Source organism: Lates calcarifer, linkage group LG15 (assembly GCF_001640805.2).
Source record: "Lates calcarifer isolate ASB-BC8 linkage group LG15, TLL_Latcal_v3, whole genome shotgun sequence".
Lineage (NCBI taxonomy): Eukaryota > Metazoa > Chordata > Actinopteri > Centropomidae > Lates > Lates calcarifer.
The window spans coordinates 8,347,540-8,374,035 of NC_066847.1; the positions used below are offsets into that span (position 1 = coordinate 8,347,540).

General features: G+C 41.3%; 1 protein-coding gene across 1 annotated transcript in view; it reads left to right on the forward strand.

Moving 5' to 3' along the window:
- The first annotated feature begins 4,305 nt into the window (after nucleotides 1–4,305).
- Nucleotides 4,306–26,496, forward strand: part of LOC108898509 (Scm polycomb group protein homolog 1) — a 132,044-nt gene continuing 109,853 nt past the window's right edge. The window contains exons 1-3 of the mRNA XM_051076006.1: nucleotides 4,306–4,528; nucleotides 6,826–6,955; nucleotides 7,518–7,610. The gene's annotated coding sequence lies outside the window, so the exon portion shown is untranslated. The remainder of the gene's footprint in view (nucleotides 4,529–6,825; nucleotides 6,956–7,517; nucleotides 7,611–26,496) is intronic.

A 26,496-nucleotide genomic window follows, 5' to 3' on the forward strand; every position in this document is an offset into this window, starting at 1 on the left:
TACTCTGTTCCTCACGTCCTCTGTCTGCCTGCTTGAGTGACTCGAGATCAAGATTGCATGCAGACGCCGTGTTGGCATGCGCATGCCCCGCTGCACACTAGGTATATCAGGGATGGTCCAATGGACATGATCGGTCATCCCAGTCGGTCAGTGTGAGTTTGTGTGAGTGAGACAGAGAAAGAGGAAGCACACAGAGGGAGGTAGCAGAAGTCTGTGAAGTCTGTGTAAATCTGTGATGAAGAAAATGAAGAGAGAATAATAAGTATAGTATATGTATTCTGTATGCCTGTGTGTGCATATTTAATGTGTGTGTGTTTGTAATCACTAAATAATCCTGGCAGACAAGAAGAAAAACATGGGAAAATTCTTTGAAAATGAAAATTCCCCTCACTTAAGGACTATTTTAGTGCTAGGTTTAGGGTGAGGTTATGTTTTTTAGTTCCCTTGTTTAACACTGTCGACATCAGAAGAGGCATCACGGTGGTGAAGAGTTATGGTGGGCAAGGATGTGGTGGGGGAAGAAGTGGTAAACCGGAAACATACGATCCATAGGACACATCATTGTTGGCCAATTTAGGTGACAGTGCAGTGGGTGGCAAACAAGATTGTGGGAAAATGTTGACCATGTCTGTCTGCCAGCCACAATTGAACTCAAATGCACCACATTGTTTTGGTTGCAAAGCCGCCATTGTGCATGTGTGTACTGGCCCTAGAAATGATGTTCATATTGGATGAAGTGGAAAGAAAGGTGGTGGTGGATGGGCATATAGCATGGCTGACTTTTAGAGTTTAGTGTCCAATCACAGACCAACAAGTCATGTTGGTTTTTAGCTGTAACTCTTAATGCTCCAATGTGTCATAGAAAGTAATCAAGGCTTTGTAAAATAGTCCAGTACCATTGTTCTCTCTGATAGTGTTTGTGATAGTCTGGTTTTAAGATTCTTGTTTTACAACAAATCAGCTGGAGACAATGTTTTGAACCAACTCATCAAGATACTATTGGCTTAATTAGCTATGTAACAGTTGTAATTTTGTCCAACAAAACTGATGGTCACCGGCTAGAAATGGGAAGCTTCATTGTGTCTACCTTTGACTGAAATCAAGCACCCACTATTTTTCAAATTACTAATAATTTTGAGTGGTAAATCTTCACACGTTATCACTGTAAATTGCACATTTGCTGTGCGAGAATTGAAACCTTGAAAGATGTAGCGACATAAAAAAAGGGTGGGCGGGGGGCTGAGTGAACAGTATTGGATTACTTTACAATTTTGCCAGGACCACAATTCATCACACATGACAATTAGGGTTTTCCAATCAAGGTCAGGAGCGTTCGGAGGCATGCTGACCCTCTCTCAGTAAGGTGAGCAGCAAGGCTCCATAATGACTCTGTGCGAGGATTCAGAAAACTGGTTTAGAGTCCGTCATCTAGTGGGTGCTTGGTTCGTACATGTGTGGTGTAGAGCAGTGGGTGGAGGTTAGGGTTAAGAGGTCAGCCTGTGAAGGTCTTCACAAGTGTAATTATACAAACATGTTTTCATGTGTGTGTGTGTTTGTCTTTAGAGGAAGCACAAGCATGGAGAGGTCACTAACTTGCCCCACAGCTGCAGAGGAGATGTTTAAAGGCCAAGGGTAGAGGATGGATGGAGGCCCTTTGCCACTGTAGTTATATTTAGGGGACCCACACCAACCAAGATAACATTCACTAGGGAATTACAGTATAACCTTCTATCTAAACTCATCCTTCCTCAATCCCTCAGTCTCTCTCATTTCTGTCTTTCCTTTTCTAAATTTTGCTCATTTGCTCATCTTGTGGTCTCATTTGCATTATATATTTCTGCTTAATCCCCTTCAGTTAAATTCAGCTCAGTTCAAATAAATTCTGCTCAGTTAATTTAATTCCATTCAATTGAAGCAGCTATTTTGACATTAGTTTAATATGATCGTTAAAAAAGAAAGATGTCAATAAATTTATCTCAAGAAGGAGTAAGAAAAATCACTATTAGAATTACAGTACAAAGCTCTGCCTCAGTGTGTGTATCTCTGGCACGCACACACACACACACACACACACACACACATATATATATATATATTCCCCCCTGTCCCGGCTTTCGAGAATTCCAGGAGAATGTTGCTTACCATCAGCACATTGCCTTGGCTGTCAGTCGTCTTCCTGCTCTCTCGAATGGCTGGCTCACACACAAGTGGGAAATCATGCCTCTGTGTGAGTGTGTGCAAGCCCATTTTGTGAGTGTGTGCTCTCATGTGCAGATGCACTTGACTGTTAGAGTACATGTGTGTTTGTGCATGATCAGCTGAAAAGCCTGGCATCGTTCTGAAACTGTTCAGTGGAACAATGCTGGGTGTAGCTCTGTAGAAGGAGCTCATTCTGTCTGGGAATAAGAGATCTGAGTTTCGATGAAATACCCATGCTCAGTTTTGGCCTTTTCCAGATGATAAGTGACATAAGCTGGCACCGAGGTCAGCCATGCAGTCAATTGCAGAGCTGTGGAAAGCCATTCTGGCCCACTTCAGCGGTGTTAAGCCCCTTTAAATCTCATTATCTCCGTCATCGGCATCTGCAGTGCATTTTCCACCAAATGTCACATTATAATTTAGGAGAATCCAAACCATCCTTACTTTTCTTTACAGGTAAATGTGAGAAAATGAGACTGTCCTGTAAAAAAAGGGCCCATAGGTCGTATGTACAAACAGCTTATTATGACCTATAGTTGTGTTTCACTCTTAGGTCACCTCTAGCGGCAGTAGAAATTTTAATGGGGAGGGAAAGGGGGAAGTCAGGTGATGTAGTATAAAGAGTGATAAAATCCACGTTAGAAGTACTTGGTTGACAAAACACATGACTTTGACACATGCTGTTCGCTTCCCATGTGAAACCGATATTCGGCATAGCAGCGTTCATCCAAGACTGTTCTGCAACCTTAACTGAATGTTTATTATCGTAACCGTGACAACAAAGGTCCTCCACCCTGAAGCCATGCCATGCTCTCTTTCTAAAACTAACCAAGTAGTTTTTGTGCCTAAACCTAACCAAATCATGACCATTCCACTACCTTCACCACATGTTTATTATTGTTACCATGAGGATGAGATCCTGGGATACCTGCCGCCGGTACACACCCATGGATCTGAGCATAGGGACAAATGACCTACTGTATATGGTCGTTTAGGTTGGAGGACTTGTTGGAGAAGATCAATGAAGCGAGCAATAAGTCAGAGTATGGGAGAAGGAGACCAACTGCAATAAAAGGACAAAGGAGAGTACTTGCCGTGAATGTGCTGTCGTAGTGACCATTAACTGCTATTTCCTCCTTCTTGTTCTAGTTTTCTGTCCTTCAGCTTTGTTTTTTCTGTCATTCATTCATTCATTCATTCATTCATTCATAACAGTCTGAATGCTTCATGACATATGAACAGTAGATTACTGTAAGTTTATACTCAGATATTCCCATTTTCCCCCTGTAGTCATTCATTACTGTAGTATACTCTATCCACTGCATTATGGCAAAGCACTTCTTATATGGGTGAATACCTTTTGTCCATACTTAATTAGAACTTGAACAGGCTTAGGGTGGAAAGTACCTGGAATAAACACAACATTAGAGCTACATCTGCTTTAAGGGCTCTGCACACCAACATAGGTGTTCTCAGTTACCCTAACTGATAAGATCTCTTGTTAGGTTGAAGCTTGGTGGGTCTGGGCTTTTCTAAATGTATTAAATGAGCTAATTATTTTGGACTACATCTATTAAGATACCAACACCATGGCTATATTCTAGTAGTTCTATAGTCTTTGAACATTAACCTAGTCTTCCTCTGGATACTTGAGATCTGTTTGCTTCTAATGCACCATTGGAGGGTAAACAGCCCCAGGTTTTGGTGCGGAAACGTTGCCATTTGCACGTTGATAATACTGTTTGATTTAATTCAGGTGAGCTCTGGTGCTTTCGATCTGTTAAAGTAAATGTTTTAAAAGGTGTGAAAATTCTAACTGATCCTCGTTCATACCTAACCAATTGTGCCAAGAAAAGTTTTTTTCTTTCCTTGCCTTTTTCCATGTTTTCTCCCCAGTTTGGATTGTCCTGTGGCCATTGATGACTAGCAGATGTAACTAATAATCTTGCTTATTGCTCTGCTCCATTTACGTGTTTCAGTAATGACCTAATTGTGTCAGGAAGCCTGCACTGTTGCTATAAGGGCCTGGAGAAAATGGAATGCTGCTATTATTAATGTTATTAGTTATCTGTGTTAGTTACAGGTCTTTTTTCCTGTGTTGCAGCACAGGAAGTCCTACTGTAGGTTCGGGTGTGCACAGACTTTTCTACACATGGATTTGCTAGAAATCTCTCTTCACCTGCCGGTCAACAGCTTGGGTGGCTCACACTGTCACCCCCAAATGGATTCCCACACTTTTTCTGGCATCTCCACTGCGAACACTTGGAACACACATCCAAGTCATATATATAGCTCCTGGTAACTGAACCTGGATCCCTGCTGTGTTGGGGTGAGTAGTTTGCCTCTGTGCTATGCTGGCACAGCTAGTTAACTTCCATCAAACTTTGCTGCACTTGGATGTGATACTGATGTTTTGATCCACCAGGGCTAGCATAATGTGCACATGCACTGAATGAATCATGTTCCATCCAATTTTGTAGGGCCAAATAATGAAAAGTGGAAATAGAGATGTGTAAAAATAAATCAATCAGCAAAATGATCAATATAGGTTTCATATATAATATAGTTTCATCCTGACTAGGATATAGTTGCAACTATAATATTCAATCACTGTAATATACACAGTACTTCCAAAAACCACTCTCTTCTGCTTTTCCATTTTCACAACTTCTCTAGACCCCAGATGTCTTTCTTCACCCTCCTACCTCCCTTGTGTCTTCTTTCAAACGGGCCACAGTCTCTCCCTCCATCTCTCAAATCATTAGTTTCTCTCTACTCAACTATCCTCCCTTCTCTCTCTCCCTCCTTTCCTTGTCCTCCGATTCCCTTCTCCCTCCTCACCCAGGTTTTTGTCGTCTGCCACTGTGGCATGCTAACACTCTGACAATGCAGGGCGCTGAATAATTGATGTGTGGATGTGAAAGTTTGATGCCTGACTCGCGGGCAGATTGAACCTGCAGGCAGCATGCCTTTGCCCATCAGCCGACTCCCTGCTCCCTGCGCCACTCAACACTCTCTTTTACACACACACGCACACACACACATACACCTTAGCATACAGTGCACATATCTCCCAATGGACTCCTCCACTTCTTCTCTCAAACTCATTGTAAAACCTCTCAGATATTTGCTGCAAGATTCTGTAACTGTTACACATAAAAATTGACCTAGAATGTGTTGTACTTTTACCAGTATTTGGCCTATTACCTTCATGATACTGATGGAATAAACAAACTCAGTATTTTCTGGAGTAAAAAAACATGTGGTGTATGACGCAAGTTAAAAACACCACATATATGTGGTCAGAGGAAACAAATTATTTCATCAAAGTAACAAAAGTATAAGCAATAACAAAATGCCAGTTTACAGAAAAGGCAAGTCTGAAACTCATTTGATCCCTGCTGTACACTGCACACATTGGACACAGTAGATAAACAGGACCCCACATCATATAATAAAAGGCATAATATGACATGTGAAGTGAATAACGCGTGCTGCACTGGATCAATTCAGTACTTCACTTGATTTATCACCCGAAGAGCCAATCTCTCTCATAATGGCTAACCAGGAAATGTCTTTTTTTAATATTATCTTAATAATACTAAGACCTTGAATAGTAGAGGTCCGGATATTGTTATACCCCACAATACATTTCTCCTTGACAGCTACAACACCCCCCCAGTAGATGACATGTTATAGAGAAGTCACTAAGTGCTGTGTGTGCAAAGCTTGTGAATTTCAGTGTCAGTAGCAGTTCAAGTACACTTACAGTACAGCTGGCTCATATTGATGTTGTATCCATCTCTCAGTTTTAATCTTACTACTCCACTACTCTAAGTCCTTAAGTGGAAACTGGTTTAGTAGTAAACATAACCACCTACAGGCAAAAGCTGGTTAACGTAGACCAGTTACCCTGAATAACAACCTATGACTGCATTGACTAAATCTCCAAACCATTTAGTTATAATAAGTGAGGACGTCTCTTTTCTCTCAGCATCCCCATATTCAGCACCTGCAGAAATTAAAGATTAAATCAGGCCTATATTTAGGAACAAGTCAAGTTTTCTTTTGCAGCTAAAAATAACTTTGTCACCACTTTTTTAATGCCAGTGTATTACTATATTTACATGAATATACTCACACTCTTAATGTTTCCACGTGTATCATGGTAGAATAGTAACTGCAAAGCATCCCAGGATGCATATGACAGTATGTTCAATTACTGACTTAAAGGTGTGAACAGTAATTTACTTGCTCTGTGAGCAAGGTATCCATAAATAATTTCCTGGGTTCATCAATTAATTATTTGGCTTATAAAATGTTAAAAAAAAAATTCAAGCCCATTTTAACTTCTTGAAATTGCTCAATTTATCCAACTAACAATCCAGAACCCAGAGATATTCAGTTTCTGGTATATTAAGACAAAGAAGACCAGCATATTCTTACATTTGAGACGCTAGAATTAGGCATTGTTTGCCATTTTTGTGTGAAAAGTCAAAAACAGTACATTTCTGTTGATCGACTGATTGATTAAATGACTTTTTTTCAGCTCTGCTGCAGATTTCACCATGTCAGTGGCATGGATGTATTATAGAAACTTACTACATTACTCGTGTGTATTTGCAGGTAACACCCCACATTCCCAGGACCCTTGAATTACCCACCATGCACTCTACTCCTAGTTCGCTTACTCCAGAAACCCAGGTGCACTTGAACTTAGTGCAGGGAAAACGTATTGTGGATGTTTGTTGGACAGGTGAGAAATTTGATGTTGCTAGTGTTAACCACAAAGCAAAGATTGAAAAATTGAGCTGCTGACGCAATATATCAAGCATATATCAAACATCTGCTCCCCCCCAATCCCCCCAATTAATTAAAATTTCACACCCAACTCAAAGAACATTTTGAATTGCCCTTTGTCATTTCATACTGAAATACATAGATGAAACTAAGATAGGCTGCCTCTAGCATGCCAACAAATTGGCTTGTTGCCAAAGCAGAATGGCACCACCTCACCTATAATAATTACAGCAATAGATACAGTATATGACTATATGGTCTAAAATTACTAAACATTTCTTCCTCAAGTCATCTCTGTAGTTTCTGCTTAACGGCTTTTCAGTGTTGAGAAAAAAACAATTTAGTAGTCATACCTTTCAGCACTAGAATCAGCGCTTACATGCTCAGATTTAAAATGCTTTGATTTAAGCATTTTTGTCTTTAATCTAGAAGGCCTCTTAAGCGTTGGTGCTGCTTTAAATATACTGAGGAATGACTGTTTATAGCCTCAGGGTGTGTGTCTCATATTTCTCCCTCAGGTCAGAACTGAAATGGGCCAAAAGTGGCTCCACGAACTCTGCTTCATCTTAATGGAATTCAAATGGCTTAAAGCAGCAGGAGCCTCTCATCAGGTTCAACCTGTTAATACAGAATATTCAACAAAGAGCAATCCTTGTTTTGTTCAGTTTAAGATTTAAACAACTTTTACTCATATGGACTTGTAAACTGTACTTATGTACTTGAACTTGTGTAAACTGTATTTCATTTTTGTATTTTCTTGCACATTGTTTATTTGCAGCCTATCTTTTTGTCTTGATGCTGTTTTACTCCCTTATAAATCTCAGCAGGGGTTGTCTACCTGTTTAAATGATGTTAAATCTGCCATTTTAAAACTCACAGACTGCAAAAGGAAAAAACATGTATATATGCTCTCTATATAGCTGCTATAATTTTTCTATTACAGCTTTACTCAAGTCACATTTCAAAAGAAACATGTCAATTAAATAGAAATAGTAATAGTGGATAACATATGAGATTTTCCTCTGCATTATTTGAAGTAAAAGAAGATAGTTATCCACAGGTCAGGTTATTCACTGTCAAAGTAAAGACATTTTTAAGAATGTGTTATCACAGGTTATTATGAGCACTATGCATGCATATTGTTGAAAGTATGAGTGTTTTTACAGTAGAAATGAAACAATTCATTTGTCTGTTAATTGAAAGGAAATTATCAACTGTCATAATTAACTATCTCAGTAATTTAATTAATAATTTCTCAAGCAATTTATCAAAACTTCACTGCTTCCTGCTCTGTGATAATTTGGTGTTTTTTGTGACAGTAAAGTGAATATCTTTGGATATTGTACTCTCACTCAGACAAAACAATCAACATGAAGAAATCATCTTGGACTTTAAGAAGTTCTAATGGGCTTTTTGGACAATTTACAGACCACACAAATGATGTAGTGATTATTTGAGAAACAATTTTTCAGATTAATCAACAATGGAAGTAATTGCCAATTGCACCCTTAGTTTACAGTCTGAGTGTGTACCTCTGAGTATGTCTTTATGCATTGTGCTCGATGTGATGGCATCTTTGTCCCTTCCTCTCTATCCTCCTCTCCCTCTTTCTGCTGTCTACTGTATGTGAATGTGTCATGGAGGAGATGTTAGGCCCCTGACTGCTGATTTATTCATGATATGACTTTTAATATCATTTACTGGGACATGGGAGTCTGCATCTCAAATAGGCCTGCAGGCACCTTTGTGTGCTTGTGTGCACGTGCATGTGTGACAGAGAGAGAAAGAGAGAGAGAGAAAGACACAATACACTTAAATATGCACACAAATGTCTGTTTTTGTTGTGTGTATTTGTGTGTGCGTGTGTGTGTGTGTGTGTGTGCATGTGTGCGAATTGGCACTTGCACGTACAATTACGTTTGTGAGCGAGGATTTATTTTTTGTCAGGGATGAAATCGTGACAAATTGTGTTTGTGACAAAGAGAGTTTGGGCCAGTGAAGAGGTGGACCTCATGATGATTGCCTATAATAGGGTTGTGATTGAGTTATTGGACAACAGTTGGAAGTCATTGTATAATGGGCAGTAGCTAGCAATGGGGGCCGATACCAATCTGTTTAGCAGCATAGGGTGTGGAGAGGAATGTAGAAGAAGGTGTCTAGTTTCTGTGGTGGGTCATTGTTTTGTACGCCAATGTGTGTGCTTACTTACGTGGGAGTGTGTCTTTTCATTTGATTTATTGCAATATATTTGTTGGTACACGTTTGACAGTTACAGTAGCAAAACCGCTGAACGTTGCCAAGACCAACTTACACCTGAAGCAAATGTAAAATTAGTTTTGCCTACTGTATGCTGAAATCCAGTCCCCATGCTTTATTTTTATGAGATAGATAGATATATTCAGTTTAACAGCCACAAAGACACATTCCACATATATTTTTGCCAATTAGCTCCATATGTGTGCAGAGGTTTTTTTTTTTTTTTGGTCTAACCATACCTATTAGTGACTATAATTAAATGATGAGGAATAGGTGGGTGGATGGAACAGGAGGTAGACAGAGAAGGGGGCGGCTGGAAAGCGTGATTTAATTTGGTTATGATCTAATTTGCTTTGATTAAAAATGTATGCAAATCCCTCTTAGCATAAGGGATCAGTGAGGAGAGGCGACACCTCTCTTGCTCTCTTTCTCTCTCTCTCTCTCTCTCTCACTCCCGCTGTCATCCCCTCCTCCTCCTCTACTTTCAGTCCTCCTCCTCCCTCTGTCTGTGGCCACTAAAGTGAGATGTGTGAATTGGAGAGCGCAGTGCGTACATGTGTGCATGTGTTGTTGGAGGTGTGTTCTTTTTTTAAAGCGATGAGAGGAACCCACTCACATTGGGTGTTATTGCACCTCATATTTGTTGGCTGAGTGTCTGCTACAGGCTGGCTCTGGTGATTCTGTGAGATTGTGAGTTTGTGTGTGTATGTGTGTATGTGTGTGCGTGTTTGTTTGGCCTGACCTCGTCTGCCACTGAGCCCTGTGTAGGAGTGACTTTGCCAAGTCGCCCATGTCTCCCAGAGGTTGATCCTCCCCACAGCCTAACACTGAAGGTCACGCTGCTGAACACGGTCTCCTCTTTTCAGTTTCCTTCACCATTCTTCTTGTTGATCTCTTTCTTTTTTCTTTCTTTCTTTGCCACTCAATCAGTCACTCATCCGTAAAACACGCACACACACATATACATACATACACACACATACACAGCTGTACCCTCCACCTCTGTCCAGGCTGTCCTCTGTGCTCCAGGCCACTGACAACCTTCAGCTGGAGAAACAAGCCTCACACACAGTGTACATGTGCACCTGCACTATGAATGTTTTTGTGTGTGTTCATCTAGGCCATCTAGATAACTGCATCTATTTGCATGGGGGCTCAGAGTATTCATGTCACTCTCAATTTCTCCCCATCTCCACACTCTCTCTCAGCCTGTCACCACTGCCTCTCCAAGTTTACTGTAATGAACTCAGGTTTGCCTCTGTGCTCTCCCTCTCCTCCCTGTCTGTCTCTCTTGTTAACTTGACTCCAGACAGCCAGGCAGTCAACACACCTATCTACCTATCATCTGGCTCCAGTCAGCTAGCCAGTTAGCCAATGAGTCAGTTAGCCTGTCAGCTGTCATGTCAGGAGGATGACTAGTTAGTTGGTCAGCATTACCAAATCCAGTGAGTCACCTAGTCAGTAAAGCCAGGGAAAACGTTACAGCATTGTACAGTTAGATTTAGGAATCACAAGTAAAAAGTCCATGTTAAATCAAGTCGATTTCAGTCTTGGCAAGTTGGTGTTGACTGTTGGGAGATAAAATAGTACAGTGTGTGGTGTTTAAAGAATTGTTTCTCATTAAAAGCCCTCATTAAGTTTATTTTAAACATATTTAATTTTTATTACTGGAACTGGGACATCACAGTAGGGAAAAAAATCCTGAAAGAAAACATAATATACATAATATAATAATGTGGTCTTTCACAAGGGAGTGGGTATTATTTTATAATCCAGTAAGAATTTCAGTGCAGAGTCACAACATACTGCACCTGAAGTTCGACTGCACTCTTATGAAGTTCTCTCTTCTCCAACTCTCTCTGCAGATTGAAACTATTTTGTAGTTTCTTCCTCTATTGTCTTGCCTTTTGTGGGCAAATTCCAGCATAAATTTGCAAGACAAACCGTTTTTTATGGACGTTTTGGTACAGTAACACGTGAGAATTCAGTCTCGCAGGATTTCTGGGATTGTCTCGCTCCTCGACTCTTTTTTTTTCTTACCAGAAATTTGCCTTTGTGTCCGATAGCTGACAGTGGTAGAAATAGACAGTAAGTATAGGAGGAGAGAGAGGAAGGTCCCGGTTGGAATCAAAAAATGGATGTTGTAGTTATATGGTATGTGATCAACCAGTAAGCTGCCAGGACACCCCAGCTAGTCAGCTAGGTGTTGAGACAGAGAGCAGACAGAATTTTTGCCTTGCGTCATTCATGCAAATATATCAAATGTCTTTGTATTTATTTGCCACAAACAGCTACCAACTGTATATATTGTATAGACAATAGCTGTAAGCTAACTAGTAACACACTAGTGTGCCTGTGTGTTAAGCTCAGCTTCAGATTGATGTGAGAACTCACCAGGAACTTTAGTTCTTTCTGTTATTTCCCTCTAGCCTCCCCTTTTTCCTCTCATCTCTGTACATTAATGAATCAGATTAATGAAGCCCTGGGATATGCATAAATTCTTCAGTGAAGTTAAAACATTTTCATCTCACTCGGACACGTCTTTGCATCAATTCACGCTGCCCCCGGGTAAATTAACATCTATTCGCATTTATCTTGTGTTGTTTTCTATATTTAGTTTCAGTTTATTCCCATCCTAAATCAGACAGTTGATCAGTCAGTCATGTCAGCCAGTTTTTTTTTACATCAGTCTTCCAGGCAGTAAGTCAGTCAGCTTGTTCACAGAGTCAGTTGGTCAGTCAGTCAATAACTCAGCCATTCATCCAGTCAGTCAGCTAACTCAGTCAGTCAGCCATCCGGGCTGTGTCTGCTCTCTTACATAAGCAGGGCGACAGATGCTGAATCATCAGCTGCCCGCTGGAATGCTCTCTCTACCCAGAGGGTGCCAGGAGGGAAGACAACACACACACACATGGACACACTCAGCTAACTGTATGCATTCATGCAAACACCGTGCACACCCTTGCATGCATGTACACACACACACACACACACACACACACACACTGCATGTCATGCACTATTTCACATGAGACTCGCTTCTCATGATTGAACTCCAGAGGGGAGATAGTCGAAGAGCAAGAGAAGAAGAGAAACACTGGGGTGAGGGAGAGCTAGAGAGGTTGAGTGTGAGACAAAAAGAGAGAGCGAGAGAGAGGCTTGCAGATAGACTGACAGAGAGTTCAAGAGAAGGAGAGAGAAGAAAGAAGAGTGAGATCTTCCCTCAGCTGTCTGTGAGGGTTTGATGTGGTTTAAAAGGTTTTTCATGTTACGCAACTTTGAAGACAAAGCGTTTGATGTTTAGTTTGCTAGTTTGTTAGCTATTGGATTAATCTCTCTACCTTCTGCCTCCCTTTCTCTGCAATTTATCTGATTAGAGCTAGAAGCTTGCGTCACTCTCTTTTTTGCCTTTGTCTTGAATGATACTCAGAAGGGTGTTTTTCAGCGTCTCTTCAGAAACTTGGCACCTATCATCTATTTATGGGGGGGAGCAATTGAAACTGGAATAACGGTCCTATTTGCCTGCCTGTCTAGCCTTTCAAAAAAACACGACTGAAATGCTGATGGAACAATGACAACTATTTCTCCCTTTCTTCCCTCTCATCTCTCTGTTTCTCTCACTACCTCTTCCAATCTCGCCTCTCCACGTCCCCTCAGCATGGGTGATTCATTTGTCTCCAGCACAATATAGCACAACATGGGCTCGCCACCGTCCATATTGCCACAGTGCTTATTTGTCGAACGCCAGGGATTTCATAAATGTATTTCCTCACTCTCTCCTTCCAGCGATTTCCTTTTCTGCCCTTCGTCTTTTCCCCTCTTTCACTTATTCCCTTTCCTCTCCAGCAGCAATACACACATTCCCAGTGTCGCCCCCCCCCTCTCTTTTCCATCCCTCTCTCTTTCCCTCTCTCATCAGACGAATGTAAGAATAGAACAGGGGAAGCCCTCTCACCTCTCCCTGCATGCTGGCTAATTAGCATATTCATGAGAGGTACTATAAATTATACATGAGATCTGGAGGGGAAACAGAGACAGAAGAATGAGACGCGGACACACATTCTCACACACACACGCATGCATGCATGCACACACATGCACGGGCACGCACTCCCATTTGCAGGTACACTCACGCACGCACACTAATAACACACACACATAGGCACATCCTCACTTTCTCTTCCTCTCACACCCTCTCTCAATCACACAACACAGACGGAGAGATACAGACAGGTAATTGGTGAGAAAGAGTGTGTGCTACAGTACATTGGCGGTGTGCAGGGGAGACGGCATACACAATATTGAAAGGGAGAAGTAGAAGTCACTCTCAGTCAAACAGAAAATGCAGTGCACACGCAGGCACAATACTTAGGCTGGCTATATTTTCTCCACACTCGAAGGTAAGAGGGTTTAGGCACTAAGTAAGGTTAATGCAGCTAGGGTTAATGCTAAAAGGAAACAGTGGAAAGGAAAGTGCTAGATTGAGACAGATTTTGAGGTCACAGGTTTACATTATAACCAATAAGAGAGAGAACTGAAAGGCCAGAAGATTATTTTAAAATGTGACATCCATATTAGAGGTATAATCACTGCTTGAACAGAATTAAAAACATCACAAGTTCAGCTGGTTCTTGTCTTTTGCTTTAGCAAGAGCCTATAAGTTATGTACTGTCCTTCAAACCATACCATATTTGTTTTAAATCCAATTAATGTGTTTTTCTCTCTTACGTGATGGATATCCCAATTTGGAGCCAGACTCTGACTCAGCATTCTGACGAATGACTCGACATCTTTATCCACATATATCATATTTACATATGGTCCAAAATAAATGCAATGGGATAAAAGCTGACTGGAGACTGGAATGCCTCCAAGATTTGTGCTCCTCAGGATGAAAAGGGTCTTCTTTAGTTATGAGAATAAAGACACATCTATGGCACTCTATGGCAGCATCATTTAGGAGGGCACAAACATACTCATTTGGCAAGCAAGTTCAATACATGAACAAGAAAAACCTAAAGCCCAGATGATAATAGCATGTTGGTTAGTTGGTTTGTTCAACCAAAACAGAAAAAAACAGGAAATCCTCACATTTGAGAAGCCGGAACAAGGGTATGTTTGCCATTTTTACTTTAAAAAAGACTGATGAACAAAGTAATTGTGATAACGTTCCTGTCAGTTAACTAACTGATAAATCAAGTAATCATTTCAGTTCTGCCTTACATGTTCCTTTGTCCATTTTGGAGTCAGTTTTGCCCTCATTAAGAAGAGGCACACATCCTATCAGTCTCTCTGTGAAATAGATAATACTCACACTGAAATGTTAACATTTCACATCAATGTCTTTTAGTCACTTTGTAAAATTCTTTGTTGTTTAGCTGCTAACTTTGGATTCTTCAGGGCGACCAGCACTTTCTCACATGAAAGGCAGTAACTGATGGAGCAGGCTTCTTTATAGAGGTAGCAGTACCATTCTTAGGGGCCATGTTTCCACATAACAATTAGAACTAAACAGGCACATTTTACACATGTACAAGTAAAATTAGGTTTGATTTCAAAATAATTGACAGTCTGGTTTTATGAGTCCATTAATAAGCAGACCACACATAAAATATTTTTGATGACAAATTGACTACATAGAATTTTTTATTTAAATACGCAGTTACACAGCATCAGGAAGATACTATATATACCAAGCACAAAATGGCAAACTGCTCTTGCACACATACTGGCTTTTAATTGCTTTCTATCTGCATTTACAAGCCTTTGACTTGCCTCCATACCTTTCTTCAATAAAATTGATTTAATCTATACTGAATAATATTTGAATTGCATATTTTTCACTTCATTTGCACTTATTTGAAGAGATGCAAACAGGTGAGTGTGTTGAATAACATACTGCAGATACCTGAACAATTACATGACAATCACAATTCCACTTTATTTGCATTAAGAAAAATGTGGTCTTAGGGGGAACTGAGCAGATTAGATCAGAGCAAGATGTGCTGTTATTAGATAATGCTTTGCAGTATATATCCATATGCTGCTCTTAACCAGACTGCCAGGCATGACTGGATGATACAGGTTCTATTGAAATGATGTGGATATGGAGAAATGTAACAGCCCATAGTGAAAGCAAGTGACTTCAGAGAGCTGCCTCCATACATGACAGTATGTTAAAGTGTGTGATGTTACAGCTAAAAGTTTCCCCCTCTGGCTTGCATAATGCTCTGTTACACTCATAGTTAAAACCCATATTCTAGCCCACGGATAGGCAGTAGGGATCCTGCCATACATGCTTAAGTGCTCACAACAATTAGCTGATTCTGGGTGGTTTGGATCTAATTGAAACACAAGGGATTGAGAGCAATTGAGAGGTTTGCCTCTCCAGTGTAGATGGAATATTCATGAACATGTTGCTAGGACTTATCGTGTTCAACCAAGTTCGTCAGCTCTCGCCCGAGAGAATCTGCTATCCTTTATCCGTCAGTTTCTTGGATCCATTAGCTTCTTGATGCAGAAACAGAGGCTGTGGACAGTTTTCCTCATCTGTATGTCATGGTAGCATGTATGAGAACTGAACATGTGTTCCTGTGCATGTGATGTTTCTCATGAATTTGTGGTATGCTGTATGGGTTTGCAGAAATTAGAAAATTTGTCAGTGTCTGTGTCTGCAGGAGTGTGTGTCTGTGCATGTCTTACTATGTGCATGTGGTCATGAACTTGAGACTCCATGAGAGTGTACCTGACTTTTACATATCAAACCAAATGTTATTTAATGCACACCTGGTAGATGAGTTCATACAGAAAAACTAATCACGTGAAGAGAGAGGTTGAATTCCTGCATAGCAACAGCACAGAGACACATCATCTTGGCCATGGACCCTCATCAGGAATTTTATTTACAATGTGAAACAACACATCTTAACACTAAAGCCACAGGTTGTAATAACCAGTCAGAAAGGGGAGATGAACATGAGACAGTACATCAAAGTCATGCCTTTAAAATACTATAATATTTCCTTAAATTACACTATAAATAGGATTATTTTTCCTGTTCTTTTCATAATCTATTGTTTTTGAAGGGTTCTGGGATTCTGTTTGCTTGTCATAACCTGTGGCTGTAGTATAAAACGTGTTGTTTTACGTTATTAATTTTATGGCTGACAGACAACGTTGAGGAAATCTGCTACATCTGCTGCAAATACTGGAATACAGCTGCACTGTGAAATGATGATAACTCGCTAGTTAGTAAGTTAGTATTACTAACATTACCCTGTTTCTTGTAAGTGTTTTCATATTTCTGGTTTTTGGAGAATATTTCCCATGTCCTCAGGGGGCACGATAGTTTTCACCCAAAATCAGTTCTGCTCTTTTTCATGAATATGAATATCTAATTTCAAATGTGTGTGCATGTGTGTGTTTATGTCTGTCTGTGAGTGTGTGCACGTTGGTCTACATCTGTGTGTGTGTGTGTGTGTGTGTGTGTGTGTGCGTGCGTGTGCGTGCGTGCGCGTGCGTGCGTGTGTGTGTGCTCTGTTAGTGCGGGTGGCAGGAGCTAATATCAGATTACGGATGTAAATTGGCAGAGTGGCTCTCTCTCATTATCACTAATAAGACTATGGCCTCGCTCTCTGTGCCCTCTCTCTCTCTCTCTCTCTCTCTCTCTCTCTCTTTTTTTTTTTCTCTCTCTTTCTCTTTCTCACTTTCTATGGTCGGTTAAATGAGAGAGAGATGAGCTGATAGGGAGAGAGAGAGAGAGAAGAGGGTTGCTGCAACCCTGTTCTTGAAAGCAAATGATTTCAAAATGGTCCACATGTACACGTGATGACACACACTGATATAATGCATAGCCCACACACACATGCCACAAATCTCACACATCTCAGGCAACAGCGACTAATGGTCCCAGTCTGGAGCTCTGCAAATGATTCTTACGTATAGAAACGCTTTTTGAAATAAATCCTTTCTTTGCTGAAGCCTATTTCTTTCCTTCTTTCCTTTTCCCTGTCTCTCTCTTACACTGAGAAGTGTAACATGTACACACCCACTCACTGTCACTGTTTCGTACCCTGTCTTTGTCTCATCCACCAATTACAAATGTATGCACACCACCATTCCTCAGACATCAGTCCAAGGACATTACACTAAATGAGACAAAGATTTATTTTTAGTCACAGAAAATTTCTGATGCAGAACCAAGGCTCAACATACATTTATTGTCAAGAATGCACTGTAGTTAATAATCTAAGTAATAAATCTGTTTGTTATATATGTATTTCACCAGAGATATGCATTAAGATTAACAATGCCAGAAAGACAGTTCTAATGGCAGTGTAAAGTCAGAGTCAATCATGTAGCTGATTGGATGTATGGAGTTCAGAGATATATCACCTTCAGTCGAGCATGTGAGCATGCTTGTTTTCAAGCACATAAAATGTTTGTGTGAATGTGTGTGTGTGTGTATACGTACATTTTATTTAACAACATATGTAATTACTGAATTTGACTGACGCATAGATATGCACTAAATTGTGTTTTATCATGTATTAATAACATTGTTCCAACTAAGAGACATAAACACATCACCAGTATACTCAACTGAATGCAATTGCATTATTTTTTTTCAGTATATCTCTCCTCTCCTGTCTGTCTCACTCGTCTCTCCATGGACCACATTCGTTCAGTAATTACATTTCAGCCATTATTCTCGGCTGACATTTCTGTACAGTTAATCGTGCCCATTTTGTCATCACGCACAGGTCAAAGTGTGTGTGAATGAGAAGAGGGTAAGTGTGTGTGTAAGGGAGAGAGAGAGGGAGAATCTAAAATGATGAAATTACATGTGAATTGTGCATGCCTGCTAGGATGTCTGCGGTGAGCACCCTCTTGACTATATGTGTGTGTTTGCATTAGCTGAGCATTTGCATGTATAATCGTATTTATTTATCTATACTGAATATGTGTAATTAATCTGTCTGTGTGTTGCTGCATATGTACATGTGTACAGTACATGTGTTTGTTCCTACAGTCTGTCATGGCACAGTATACAACCAGGGTAATGATGTGCAAAGTGATGATGTGCAGCCACCCACTCTCACCAGCAGGGTCACAACCCTTGGCCTTGGATGCACCCTTGCATACGCTTGTGTGTATGTGTGCATATGTGTGTGTGTTTCAAGCCAATCTGGCTGGCGTCTGCTCACTCCTCTATCCACTGCAGGCCGTCTGCTGTCTTTTATTTCTGCTTTAATGACCTATAAAGGGACTGTTACTTTTTAAATAAACCATAAAGCAAGGGTCATAAAAGGGGAGTGCAATGCTGGGCACAGGCCAGGCTCTGAGAGAAGTGTGTGTCTCAGTGCGCATGCATGCTCGGGTGTGTGCTTGTGCACATGTTGCATGTGTTGCAAATGGCCGCAGCGCACAAAGCTGAACCCGCAGCCAAGTAGATGTCACAGTCTGACAGAGCTCTGGATCAACTGCGTGTCAAATGCAAGTCTGTAAAATGATAAACCTACATAAGTGGTGACCTTGCTTCACACAGAGATGAGTGGGTGGGTGAGGAGCAGGTCCAAGGCTAGAGCTTTTTTTTTCCAAGCCACTGTCTTGGAGCTGCTGTGGTGGGTGTAGAAAGAAGCGAGCCCGGGGCGGCTTCAGTAGCTCTTCGTACAATGAATAAATCCCTTTACAGCAACTTGTATCACCGAGGACTCTTTTATATTCCCACGACCGACACAGGAAGCTTATGAAAGTGCTTAGAGATGCTGAGAAGTGGTTGAGGCAGGTTCAACCAAGCACTACTGACAGTAATATATGGGTCTTAATAGGTGCATGCTGGTGATATCTGCAGGAGGTGTAATTTCAGTAATGCTTGTGACAGAAAAAAAGGAAAAAAAGTTTAGGAAACAGTAAAGTGCCTGTCTTAGAAGAAAGGTCTTTGCACCATGCATATTTACGTCTTAGTTAGAGGATTGTGTGGGTGCAAGTCATCCCTCCCCGTCTCTCTCCTCTCTACTACCTCCTTATGCGCTGCGATTCCAAAGCTGAACATAAAAAAGGGGGGAAAAAAAATAATTGCCCGTTTTAGCAGAGTGTAACGTCGAAAATGTGTGTCGCTCATGCAGAGCTTCAAACGGGCTCGGCGAGGAACAGAGAGCAAATCTTAGCACGCCGCGTTTAGGACATCAAACGGGCCGCAATCAACCGCTTCGCAGAGAGGAGGAGGGGTGACAGGAGGGGCTCGGAGGTGGTGGCGGCAGTGGGGGGCTCATTTCCTTTGACGTTCATGCACTTCTTCTCCCATAAGAAGACGTTTAGCTACTTCAAGCATCTATCGAGAGAAACAGAGAAAGAGAGAGGCACTGAATGTGAGACAAGCTATTGGGTGGCACAGACATGGAAGCGGAACAAAAGGTGGAAGAGGTTATGTAGAAGGTTATGTGGGTTATGCCAACAGGTTGTGTAGAAGGACAGAAGGATGGACAACGCAGAGTGGCAGAGTGAAATCCCTACTTTTTAAAATGTTTCCCAAAGATGTCATCATCTGTTTGCAGTCTTTTCATAATTAGGAGGCAATCTTATTTTCCATGCAACTGACAAAATACACTGATTTAGCTTTCACATACAAACAGTTCTTGCTGCTGTGCTCCTTCAATGTTGCTCACCCCTCAAGAGGAGCCATTTGGTGAAGAAACTTCTTGTGTTAATTCAGAATTGACGCACTAGTGGGATTTCAGTGACAAGACCATAAATTTCATACACTGAGAAAAAAGGAATAAAATGTTGCTTTGTATCTAGAGCTGCAAATAATGATTATCTTTATTACTGATTAATCTGCCAATTCTTTTTTTATTCACCAATCAGTCATTTAATCTGTAAAATTGTGTGAGAAAATAATGAAAAACAGCAACTTCTTAAAACTGAAGTTGGTGTCCTCAAATTGCTTGTTGTGTCCAAATAACAGTCAAAAACTGAAAGATACTCAATTTACAAAGTCATAAACCAGAGAAAAGCAGCAAATCCTCACATGTAAGGCACTGGCAGTGAGTATTCAGCATTTTAGCTACAGTAGCAGTGTGGCTCTAAGGATGGATGGAGGATTCATGGTCCCCAGAGTATGTATCCTGCTGACTGTGGTGATCTCTCGGCATTTCATCTAGTGCCAGGACACTTGCTCGTCATCTATTAACATTGTCATTGTGAGCATGCTGATTTTAATTTTTAGCTCAAATCACCAATGTGCTTAAATACAGCCTCACAGAGCATCTAGTTTGACACTTAGTCTTGTTAATTAGTAATTTAGTCATTAAATCTGTAAAATGTTACAAAACAGTGAAAACTTGGAAGTTTTCTGAGAACCTAAGGTGGCATCCTTAAATTACTTGTTTTGTCTGACACAGTTCAAGAAAGATGTTCAAAAGAAAGATATTTAATTTAGAAAGCCTAAACCAGAGAAAACAACAAATCCAAAGTGAAGCCAGTGAATGCTTGGCATTTCATGTGATAAATCAAACAACAGCAATAACAACAAAGCTTTAATTAATTATCAAAATTGTCGTCAATTAAATTTCTTTTTCCGACTATAATTGATATATGGACTAATTGCTTAGGCACTCATTGTATCCTTGTACTGGACTCCTCTGTGATTTGTATTATTAGAGGCTCTTGATATACCTTAAGTGACAATAGTTCTTTAAATGGATTCATCTACATTATTTGACAATGACATTTTAAATGGACATTTTTGCCAACATTTGTCACAATGAGCAAAAATGTTTCTACACTTGTCCTCCACAGTCCTGTTAGAGCAGGACTCGTGAGGAATGTTAACAGTGTGAGCACTCTTTACAGAAACTGCATAACGGATGTTTTTTCTTCAATGTGACAAATATCTTCTGACAAAAAATAACCAAATAAATTCAAAATGTCAAGGTATGCCTTTAATTCCTTTGAAATGTACCTTTTTCAAATGCTACAAATGTGCCCTTTTATGGGCACTGCCACAGTGACAAGCTATTTGTTGCAAGTTGTTCTTTAAAATGCAGACAAAACATGCGGGGAGAAACCTTTCCTCTGGATGCTTACTTCAGGGTAACAGTCTTTTATTTCATAAACCTGCAGCAGATTGACAGGTTGACAAGCTGCAATAAAGTGTTCTTTGATCCTTCTCACACTCAAAGCTGCACTCAGCTCATTCTAGTCTTCAACTTAACATGTAACTTTTACTTTTACATTACAAAGATTCTTGCCTCCAATCACCTCTTCAAAAACGTCATCTCTGCTCTAGTCACACTGTGTTTCTTCTCTCCTTGCCTCACCTCTCCTTTCTTTCATTCTTCCCTTCATTCTGCCAAGTGGCTTTGTGCTTTTCGTTCTTAATGTTAATTCACCTGTGATCTTTCACTGCTCTCCCTCCGCTTTGTCTTTCTCTCTTCTTTTCCCCCTTCTTTTCTTGCATCTCTCCTTCACTTCTTTTGTCCTTGATTACCTAGTAGTGAGCTCCTGGCTGTGTCTCCCTGCCACTGGGTAATGGACTATTTGCATGCAAATGGCAGTGCCTGGAAAGATTAGACAGGGTGGAGTGGATGGTGGAGGAAGCAATGGAGGAGGAGGAGGAGAATGAGGAAGGCAAGGAGACAGACAGACTTTATTGAAGGAGGGAAAGGAGGTGGAAAAGAAGCTCAAAACCAGATGAAAGGCAGGGATGAGTGCGCTCTGCCTTTTATCGTTTTGGCTGTCTGGAGGTCTAGATGATTGTCTTCGTTAAGACGCTATTATTGACAGTTACTTCTATGTGTGTGTGTGCATGTGCATCTCAGTGCAGCTGTGTGTTTGTGTCTGTAAGTGTACGTGATACTCAAAGACTGAGAAAGAAAAAAGTTTGAACGCCTGTGCCTCAGTATTTGCATGTTTATGTGCGCCTAACTAGCTTAGCTCCAAACTTGGGGAAGATAGGGCACTGCGGCATCTCTATTTCTGAAAAATTAAAGCTGGAGACCAAAGGTTTTTTGTCTGGAGAGAGAAGCCCAGGCCTCGCTGCCTCCTCCCCCTCCTCCGACTCCTCCAAATAAATAAGAATTTTTGATTACAGTAATCAGGGCCATTAATAATGCAGACGCTGTGATGATGCAGAGGAGATGAAAGATGGCTCTTCTCAACCTTTCTGTGTTAGGAGCGAGGGGAGATAGCTGCTAGCTAGCCACACACACACACGCAGACACACACACACACATGCACATGCACACACACATACACATACACACATGCAAATACTCACCCACAAGTATTCAGCATCAGTGGAGACTTGAGACCCAAAACACAACCTAAAAGAGATATAAAGTTTTAGGGCTATTTTCATCCGACTCCCAATTATATTTGGTACAACAGTCCCAACTAGTTTTCCCGCTTAGAACAAGGGTTACATTTAGGTCATTTTGAGAGCTGTTGATAGACACTATTGATATAAGACACAACAGTAAGTAACTCTTTATTTCACAGAGAGATATGGATAGTTGTGAATAGGATTTGCTGCATTTGATTGTTCTCTTTAGCACTTTTTAAATGCTCCGTCTCTCGTGCACACACACACACACACACACTCAAAATCAGAGCATATTACACACCTCACCTTCCTCACTCTCTGTGTTGCACACACACACTCTCCTAACACCGAGTATACCTCCCCTTCCCTGAGGGTGAGTTGGCAGCGGGCCAGCAGAGGGGAGAGAATGCATAAAGAGCTATTGTGGCTGTTGTCGTTAATCAGGCCCGTATGCTTTCTGACAGCAGCGTGCGAGGAAGGAAGACTGTCTCTCCTATAGCCTCTCCATACGCTTGCTCTTCTCCATTAGCTTACACCAGCCAGACAGACAGTCTCCAGTTACAAAATGCTAAAGCGTAATGGCACACAATATCGAAGGAGAAAAGGAGGCAGAGGGAGGGCGAGACATGGGAGAGAGGTGAATAGCACATGGGTGGCATAAACTGGATGCCCCGCCACCCTACCAGCGTACTGAAATTCATGTTGGAGCCAAACTGGGGGGTGAGTGAATGGTGATAAATGAGGGGTTAAAGACGGAGCTCTGTGTGTGTGAGATTCTGTTGGTGTGTGTCTACATGTTGGCTCGTGTCTGCTGGTCCATCTGTTGGCATATTCGTGAGCATGCGTTTTCTGCTGGGCACATGGACGTTATGTACTGTGCGTCTGCAAACGTGTAGAACCAATCATGTATGTGTGTGTCTGTGTGTGTGTGTTCATCCCAGGTCCACAGAGACCATGTCAAAGACTGTGTCTCCTACAGGTGTAAGCCCTGAACATCTGGCTGGCACATTTCAAACGCTCAGAAAGGCAAGAGGGGTGGGGCAAAGCCACAGTGGAGGGCTGTACCACAGCCATTAAACAGCAGAGGGCTGGGGGGTGGGGACCAGGACTGCACCACTACAGCATACACCTGCTCCTTGCATGTCTGTCTGCCCACAAACCAGTATTCTTCCACTGTGTGTTCATGCAGCGTAGTGGCCAACCATAGAAAACGACAACAAGGCTAAAAAAGCAGACATCTGGAGTCAATCAAGACCGCAGTGGTTCATCAGCAGTGGAAGGGGAATGCCAGTTTACGAATTTAGATGCATTATTTTCACAGCATGGACCAGTCAGTGATGATGACACAACACCAGAAAATCAGAAAGTCATGATGTTGCATCAGTATTGATCTACTCGCCCCACATAAGGGAAGAGGATTTGAGGACTTCTGATGTTAAATAAGTTGTCCCAAAAAAAAGAAAGTGGAGTCCTTCAGAATATTATCCTATTCACCTGGTTTGAACTGACTGTACCGAGACAACATATTACTAGTTAAAAACATAGATGTTGTCTTTTATATGCTGGTCTGACAAGACCTTGCATGTAGTTAATTTGACATCCGTAATGCCATTCAGAGTCTAAAAACAAGGAAAAGACACTTTATAGAGGGTTGGGTAATGGTCTCTCTTTTGCCCAATTTTTGTCACCTCCATTTTCTAGAGTGATTGGCCAGGTGTGGAAAGGTGGGAAAATAGGCAGAGATCCAAGAGTATTCTCTGTGCTGGCAGCAAAGGAAGTGTTGAACCACCATAAAAATGAGGAGGAAAATGACTAAAACCTCAAGTTCTGTAAATTACACAATATAATAATGACATGTGATCCAGTCCCTGCTTAAAGGTGCTATATGTAAGTTTTTGCTGTTGCTGCATATTAGCTGTTTACTTACCCAGAGCTTCAGCCATTGTTGTGATTATAAGACAAGAGGTTAGAATATGTCCTCTTGGTGGCACTACTTCTTATCCTCTAATGTTGGACTGAGGGCATACTGAACAAGATGGGACACGACTAGCTGGTTAGCATGCAAACATAACAAGTCAACATTGGCAAATAAAGGAATGAAGTTTGATGATGAACTTGCAGTATGTCTTGTAGACTTGCAAGTAAACTACTGTTAATGTTAATGTTCGCTATTAACAATAGCAAAAACTTACACACAGCACCTTTAACTGTGACTTTAGTTCTTGTAATCTGTTTAAAACGCAGAAAGACATGCAGCTACCTGCCTGTTAGCAATAAATGCAATATTTACTTTTCTGTGTTAATCTTTTTAAAATGACTTTTGCTTTGTTTTTACCCCCACAATATTATCACTAACTTCCTGCCTAACATTCACGCACCAACACCTTTTTTATGGGGGAGTGACTTGTTCTCCATTCTTGTTTGTAATGAGTGTGTTTGAGGCCCGTCAGCTTCACTGTACTGTATTTAGCCTTAACAAATGTTTCATTAACAGATGGAGGAGGATGCAGGAGGATGTAAAACAAGATGATCTGTGATGGCAGTCAATGCCAAACGACAATATAAATTTAGTTATTTCTACCGTATACTGCTACAGTGACTTGGTATACATAGTAATATAAGCCTAAGGCGTTTACAGTATGCTGGAGACTCTGACATGGTGATGTAACTAATGCACTCATTACATTATGCGGAGGCCAGTAGTTAGCTACAGACAACACTTGACCTCTGCTGAATTCCAGTTACATCATCTCCAGTAGGGATTAATGCACTGTACTCACACTCAGCATGGAGTTTACACATGAATGATGGAAGCACAGTGCAGGATTTAACATTCATACTATGGGCACTAACATGTCAGCACAGATCAGCTGGAGTCAGCTATGCTCATGGTGAACGTGATTCACATGACAAAGTGGAGAATTAGGCTCAGAGCAAAGATTCTCAATGGGGTGCGCTGCGTCTCTCACGTCAGCTTCAATCGAATCTGGGTGAGTCAGGTTGAGAGGGTGAAGCATGGTTGGACTCTCAATGCTTGTTCTGTTCGATCTCGCGACGAGCCCACACGGGTTTTGACTCAAAGTCGGTCCCAATTCACCGCAGCGCCTGCTCGGATTTGGCTCATTGTTGCTTCACTTGTGATTCAGACTGATTCAGACTGGACGTCCACTCAGTTTATCATCTGTTTTCATTTGACAGAGAGTCACTTTATCTGACAGCGGAGTCTCTCCACCACGACTCAGCATGAACGTGCCGGTCCAATCTACTTCAGTCACAGCCTGCGAGTCGTGTAGCATGTCATCTGATGCCCGCTGCGCCTGCAGATGCCAGGGCGGCTACCTCTGTTGTAGGACAGGGCACAGGTCACCGCCCCTGTGCCTCTGTCTCTCTTCCCCTTTTTTTCCCTCTTTTTTTTCTCTCCTTCAGTCTTTCTACCTCCCTCCTCCTCTCACCTGCCTCACCCTCCCTCTTCTCCCTCCTTCTCCCTCTCCCTCACTCCCCCCTCTTTTTTCACTTCTCTGCACGACACGTTAGTCAAATCTGCCCATTATGCGCTTCGTTGGCCATGCATCGCTTTTTATATCTGGCATAAAGCAGTCAATGACACTGAAAAGAGAGAGCACATGAAAAAAATAATTATAAAAAGGGTCCACACTGAGAAAGGAGTCTCATAATTTGGTAGCCTTTAAATGCGAGCATCTAAGACTAGGCATCAGTCATCAGTGTCGCTGTTTGTTTTTCAAAATGCTTCCTCGTCATTGGTGTATACAGGGTAAGACAGAAGGCTTGTTACAATAATTATACACTCTGCTGTACGGCCTATCATTTGGCACTAAAGACAGGAGCATGTGTCTCAACAGGAGCAGGCCAGAGCTGTTTTCCATAGAAAACTGTTGGGCTTGAGGATTTTGTAGTGA